Consider the following 7,561-nt stretch of genomic DNA (forward strand, 5'->3'; position numbering starts at 1 on the left):
AAATCTGTGTCTTTCGTGAAGAAAAACATGTTTTTATTTTTTCAAGATGCACAACTCGTAGAAGCAAACATGTTCCTCTAGAAGAAGCAAAAAAGAAAGAAAAGAGGTTTATTTTTTCTACCGTTCTTGGAGGCACAACTACGCCTCTTACGGAAAACCATGGTACAACCAAAAAGCAAAAAAAAACTGGAAAAATGATCTAAACCTCAAAAATGTGTTCAAAATTTTTGATGCAACGTCCAGCATACGACACATGGTGGCCACTGATGAAGCTATGTACCTAGGGTAGGGGCATGGACCTGTCCTAAGAGCCCTACCCAAGGACATCCCTGGAAGAAGTCACCTTTCAATCGACTTGAAGGTATCCCACTCGACGGATTCAAGACACTCGACTAGGAAGCTACCACTCGACTACGAAGGCCAACCACTCGACCGACAGGAGATCTAAAGTCACTCTGCAAGCAAACGGTCGGCCATTAAGTAGTCTTTATGGTCATCATAGCACTTTAATAGGGACGTTACCAGTAACGCCCAGTCTTAATGTATTTTAACCCTACGTTACTGAGGACCGGAGGGGTCTGGCGAACTCTATATAAGCCACACCCCTCCTCAGTAGCATTGGCACCCCTGTAATTCATACACACATAATCCAGTCGACCGCCTCCGGGCACCGAGACGTAGGGCTGTTACTTCCTCTGCGAAGGGCTTGAACTCGTACATCCTGGTGTATTTACAGCTTCTCCATAGCTGAGATCTAGCCTCTCCATACATACCCCCCTACCTCACTGTCAGAGTTAGAACCACGACAGTTGGCGCCCACCATGGGGCAGGAGTCTTAGCGCCTAGTTGGAGAAGTTGCGATTTTTCCGATCGCTTTGATCATGTTTTCGTGTGGAGATTTGGTGGAGGGCCGCGAGATCCGTCTCGGCACACTCACGTTCATCACCGATAACTCCGCTTGGCTTCAGGAGGCTCCGCTCGAAATCGACACCCTCCCCGTCCGCGGTGCGACGCACTTCCACGCATGTGTTCGTGGCGTCCTCCTACAGCAGCCGTCGACCCAGTATCGGTCGGCTCCCGTGTCATCTTCCCGCCCTGTCTCCCACCGGCGCAAGCGCTCCGTCCGGTCGAGACTTCAGAGGTGGGTGAGGCATGCCGTGGCCCGCCAGTCGGCAGCCCCACAAGTCGCGACAATCGAGCCCGACGAATCCCTCTACGGCCTGTTAGACCTGTCGACTGGCTCCGCGGAGACAGCATCCGAGTGCGGCAGCAGCGACCCGGCGGCTGAGGTTCTGGCGGTCGATGGAACACACAGTCCTCCCGGTTTCCCTCGCACCGATGGAGGCGCGGGTGGAGGCGACCCGTCGCATCCCCACGATGAGTATCTCCCCGAACCTCTCACGTCATTGCAGCGAGAGGAGCTTCGCCGCCGGAACATGGATGCACTCCGCACTCCTATCCTCGGAGAAACCCCCGAGGCCCATGCCTTGGAGGACGCGCTCTTGGCTAACTTGGCCGAGTGCAATCGACTAGAGAATCTCCAGCGGATACTCGACGAGCAAGCGCGTCAGCGAGCTCCCGAGTCCAGTCGACGTCAGCTCTTCCCGCCTAAGCAGGTATGTCAGACCCTAGTTCAGAATTTGGCAGCCGCGGCTCGTATAGCAGAATCGATTCAGCCCTCCCAGTCGGAGGCTGGCAGGGGCTTGTTGCAAATCAGAGCGTTGCTCCGGGCAGCGGGGGACCAGAATTCCGCTGTTTCTCAGTCGTAGAATAGGATCCACAGTCGATCCGTTGCAACGGATACAGTCCAGTCGGCTCACAGCCCAAGATCGCCCCAGAGGCGTGAGGGACGTGGAGACCGGCACAATCAGTACAGAAGAAATGAGCAGTATGATCACTGGTTTGATCGACGTCGAGTGCCAACCCCTCCCCCGAGGAGTGGGTCATATGCGCCTCGATAGCAGGATGACAGACACCCTCATAGTGTTGGGCGGAGAGTTCCAGTCGACCCCAGGGACCTAGGCTTTGATGCGAGATCCATCCTCATTCAGGGTCTGGTTGACAGGAACAGAGCTCACCGAGAAGGCCACGACAGGGATGCGCCTGCCAGCAGCAGAGTATGTGTTTCGGGGCCAGAGTGTTTCAGTCGAGCCATCAGGGCCGCAGTGATTCCTCCCAACTTTCGGTTGGCGACTGGAGTCAGCAAGTTCACCGGCGAGTCTAAGCCTGACACTTGGCTCGAAGACTATCGAGTGGCTGTCCAGATTGGCGGCGGCAATGATGAGGTGGCTATGAAGCATTTGCCTCTCCTGTTACAGGGCTCAGCCAGAGCGTGGCTGAATCAGTTAGCACCCAGCAGCATCTACACTTGGGAGGATCTCTCTCGAGTGTTTGTCACGACCTTTGAAGGAACATGCAAGCGACCAGCAGGCCTTACAGAATTGCGGTCTTGCGTGCAGAAACCGAGTGAAACTCTGAGGGATTACATCCAGAGGTGGATCACTTTGCATCACACAGTTGAGAATGTACCAGATCACCAAGCAGTTTGTGCCTTTAAAGAAGGCGTCAAGAACAGAGAGCTGAACCTGAAGTTCGGTCGGACCAGAGAAATGTCTCTGAATCGGATGATGGAAATTGCCACCAAATACGCTAACGGAGAAGATGAAGATCGACTCTGGAGTGGCAAGCAGAAAGCAGTCGCCCAGGAAACCGGAGGCAATTCCAGTCGGAAGCAGAAGAGGAAGGCCGAGCCAGCCGCTCCTGGGGAGGCCCTGGCCGTAACCCAGGGAAAATTCAAGGGAAAACCCAAGGGGCCCTGGAACCCCAAGAAAGTCAAGGATCAAGATGGAAATGATGTTTTGGATCTGCCATGTCACATCCACACCAAGAAAGATGAAGAGGGTAACCTTATTTACCCAAAGCATACCACTCGACAGTGCCGGCTCCTGATCCAGCAGTTTCAGGGCAAGCAGTCCAAAGACAAGGAAAAAGAGTCAGACAGAGTTGAGGACAAAGAAGACAGTGACGATGGATACCCCCAAGTCAATTCCACCTTGATGATTTTTGCTGATGTCGAAAGCAAAAGTCGACTGAAAGTCATTAACCGTGAAGTGAATATGGTTGCCCCGGCAACACCCAGCTACCTGAAGTGGTCTCAGACTGCCATCACGTTCGACCAGTCCGATCACCCTGCACACATTGCCACCCCTGGGAGGCAAGCTCTGGTGGTCGATCCAATTGTCGAAGGCACTCGACTGACCAAAGTCCTGATGGATGGTGGCAGCGGCCTGAACATACTGTATGCAGAAACGTTGAAAGGGATGGGCATTCCGATGTCCAGACTCAGTGCCAGCAACATGAGTTTCCATGGAGTCATTCCTGGAAAGAAAGCCGAGTCACTCGGCCAGATTGCTCTCGATGTGGTTTTCGGTGATTCAAAGAATTACCACAAGGAAAAGTTGACATTTGAGGTTGTGGACTTCCAAAGTGCTTATCATGCTATTCTGGGTCGGCCAGCTTATGCACGCTTCATGGCTCGACCGTGCTATGTGTATCTCAAGTTGAAGATGCCCGGCCCCAGAGGTGTGATCACTGTTACAGGCAATCGGAAGAAAGCAGAGGAGTGTTTTCAGAAAGGATCAAAGATCGCTGATGCTTAGATGTCAGTAGTCGAACTGCAAGAGTACCAGAAGACTGCTGATCCGAGTGAATTGCTGCGAGCCAAGAAGCCAGCTTCAGAATCAGCTTTTCAGTCGTCCGGTGAAACTAAGCCAGTTCACATTCACCCGACCGACCCTGATGCTTCTTCGGCTCACATCTCAACGACGCTCGACTCCAAATAGGAAGAAGCGCTCATCCAGTTCCTCCGTGAGAACTGGGACATCTTTGCATGGAAGCCTTCTGACATGCCTGGAGTTCCCAGGGGGCTGGCTGAGCACCGTCTACGAGTCGACCCGAAGTTCAAGCCTGTGAAAGAACATCTTCGACGGTCCGCCGTCCAGAAGAGGAAAGCTATTGGCGAGGAGGTGGCTCGGCTCTTAGCAGCGGAGTTCATCCGAGAGATTTACCACTCCGAGTGGCTCGCCAATGTTGTCATGGTCCCCAAGAAGGACAAGTCACTTCGCATGTGCATTGACTTTAAACATATCAATCGGGCCTGCCCGAAAGATCATTTCCCTCTCCCCGCATCGACCAGGTAGTCGACTCGACCGCGGGGTGTGAGCGTTTATCTTTTCTAGATGCTTATTCAGGGTACCATCAGATCCGTCTGTATGGACCCGACGAGATCAAAACGGCTTTCATCACCTCATTCGGGTGCTTCTGTTATATCACCATGCCCTTCGGCCTCAAGAATGCTGGAGCCACGTTCATGAGGATGATTCAGAAGTGTTTGCTCACTCAGATCAGTCGGAACGTAGAAGCATACATGGATGATATTGTGGTTAAGTCACGGAAAGGTTCCGACCTACTGACTGACCTTGCCAAAACCTTTGCTAACCTCAGGGGATATGATATCAAGCTCAATCCATCAAAGTGCACATTCGGAGTTCCAGGTGGAAAGTTACTCGGTTTTCTCGTTTCCGAATGAGGAATCGACGCCAATCCCGAGAAAGTTGGCACCATATTACGGATGAAGCGCCCTGTGCGTGTACACGATGTCCAGAAGCTTACAGGTTGCTTGGCCGCTCTAAGTCGATTCATTTCTCGTCTTGGTGAAAAGGCGTTGCCTCTTTACCGACTGATGAAGAAGTCTGACAAGTTCGAGTGGACTCCAGAAGCTGATGCAGCGTTCGTAGAGCTCAAAGCTCTGCTCTCCACCCAGCCGGTGCTTGCTGCCCCAATCAGTAAAGAGCCTCTGCTGCTTTACATTGCGGCCACGGGACAAGTTGTCAGTACAGTACTTACGGTCGAGCGGGAAGAAGAAGGAAAGGCCTTCAGAGTTCAGCGCCCAGTATATTATGTGTCTGAAGTTTTGACTCCTTCAAAGCAAAGATATCCCCATTACCAGAAGCTTGTATATGGGATTTACATGACCACGAAGAAGGTTGCACACTACTTCTCTGACCATTCAATTACAGTCGTCAGCGACGCTCCACTGTCAGAGATTTTGCACAATAGAGATGCAGCTGGTCGAGTGGCGAAGTGGGCGATTGAACTCCTTCCCCTAGATATCAAGTTTGAAGCAAAGAAGGCTATCAAGTCCCAAGCAATTGCAGATTTCGTCGCCGAGTGGATTGAACAGCAGCTTCCGACTCAAGTTCACTCGAAGCACTGGACCATGTTCTTCGATGGATCTAAGATGCTGAATGGTTCCGGTGCTGGGGTAGTATTGGTCTCCCCCCGAGGAGATAAGCTCAGATATGTTCTCCAGATTCACTTCGATTCCTCCAATAATGAAGCAGAATATGAAGCACTCTTGTATGGGTTGGGCATGGCCATTTCACTCGGCGTCCGGCGCCTCATGGTCTACGGCGACTCAGATTTGGTGGTTAATCAGGTGATGAAGGAGTGGGACGTCAAAAGCCCAGCTATGACTGGCTACTGCAACGCAGTAAGAAAGCTAGAAAAGAAATTCGAGGGGTTAGAGCTTCATCACATCCCCCGACTGAAAAATCAAGCAGCTGATGATCTGGCAAAGATAGGCTCCAAGAGAGAAGCCATTCCTAGCAATGTGTTTTTGGAGCACGTCCGCTCGCTGTCAGTCCAGGAGGATCCTTTTACAGAAGAAGCCCCGCAACCGAAAAGTGCCACAGATCCGACTGAAGTCGAAATTCCTGCTGTGGTCGACCTAGTCATGGAGGTCTTGGCAATCACTCCCGACTGGACGATACCATACATCGCGTATATCTTGAGGAAAGAACTTCCAGAGGACGAAGAAGAGGCTCGATAGATCGTCCGTCGATCTAAAGCTTTCACAGTCATTAAAGGACAGTTGTATAGAGAAAGCGCAACTGGAATCGGTCAGAATTGCATAACACCAGAAGAAGGTCAGATAATCCTTGATGATATCCACTCGGGGACCTGTGGTCACCATGCTTCCTCTCGGACCATCGCGACCAAAGCATACCGAGCGGGTTTTTACTGGCCCAGGGAAAACGAAATGGCGAAAGAGATAGTCGACAAGTGTGAAGGCTGCCAGTTCTACTCCAACATGTCGCACAAGCCAGCATCAGCTCTGAGGACCATTCCACTCGTCTGGCCCTTCGCTGTTTGGGGACTGGACATGGTTGGTCCACTGAGAACAGGCAGGAGCGGATTCACACATGTGCTTGTGACAGTCGACAAGTTTACCAAATGGAGTGAAGCCAAGCCTATCAAAAATCTTGATGCTAGCACTGCTATCAGTTTCGTCAGAGAGTTGATATTCAGATATGGGGTCCCACATAGCATCATCACTGACAATGGGTCAAACTTCGATTCAGACAAGTTCAGAGCTTTTTGCGCCTCTCAAGGCACACGAGTCGACTACGCGTCGGTCGCGCATCCCCAGTCGAATGGACAAGCTGAAAAAGCAAATGGTCTAATTCTCAAAGGACTGAAGCCTCGACTGATGCGTGATCTCAAGCACGCAGCAGGCGCTTGGGTCGACGAGCTTCCATCAGTTTTGTGGGGACTGAGGACCACCCCGAACCGGTCGACTGGAAGAACGCCATTCTTTCTGGTTTACGGAGCCAAAGCCGTCCTGCCGAGTGATCTACTTCACAACGCCCCCAGAGTCGAGCTTTATAACGAAGACGAAGCAGAGCAAGCCCGGCAAGATGCAGTCGACCTCCTAGAGGAGGAGAGGGAAATGGCTATGATCAGATCGACCATCTATCAGCAAGACTTGCGTCGATTCCATGCCAGAAATGTGAAGAGCCGAGCCTTCCAAGAAGGAGATTTGGTCCTCCGAGTGGATCAGCAGAAACCACACAAACTTGCTCCTACTTGGGAAGGCCCCTTCATCGTCACCAGAATCCTCCACAATGGGGCATATCATCTCTACAACGTTGGTCGCAGGATCGACGAGCCACGAGCTTGGAATGCGGAACTACTCCGCCCATTTTACACTTGAATTCTCACTCGGATGAGGTGTAATAAGAAAAACTTATGTAGTTTATTTTTATCAAAGACAAGAGTGTCCCAGTTCTTCCTGTAATTGCTGTCACTTTTGTTTGCGTACGAAATCCCCCAGTGGGTAGCTTAGCTGCGAATCCGTTTCGCCTAAGTTTGCAAAAAATCCTACCGAGTGGCGAGCCAGACTCCCACTCGGGGGCTTAGCTGCAGCCCAGTGCTCGCCTAAGTATATAAAAATCCTACCGAGTGGAGAGCAAACCTCCCACTCGGGGGCTTAGCTGCAGTCCAAGTACTCGCCTAAGTGTTTGAAAATCCTACCGAGTGGAGAGCAAACCTCCCACTCGGGGGCTTAGCTGCAGCCCAGTGCTCGCCTAAGTGTTTGAAAATCCTACCGAGTGGAGAGCAAACCTCCCACCCGGGGGCTTAGTTGCAGTCCAAAGTACTCGCCTAAGTACTTGAAAATCCTACCGAGTGGTGAGCCAGACTCCCACTCGGAGGCTTAGCT

This window comes from Triticum aestivum, chromosome 3A (genome assembly GCF_018294505.1).
Source record: "Triticum aestivum cultivar Chinese Spring chromosome 3A, IWGSC CS RefSeq v2.1, whole genome shotgun sequence".
NCBI lineage: Eukaryota > Viridiplantae > Streptophyta > Magnoliopsida > Poales > Poaceae > Triticum > Triticum aestivum.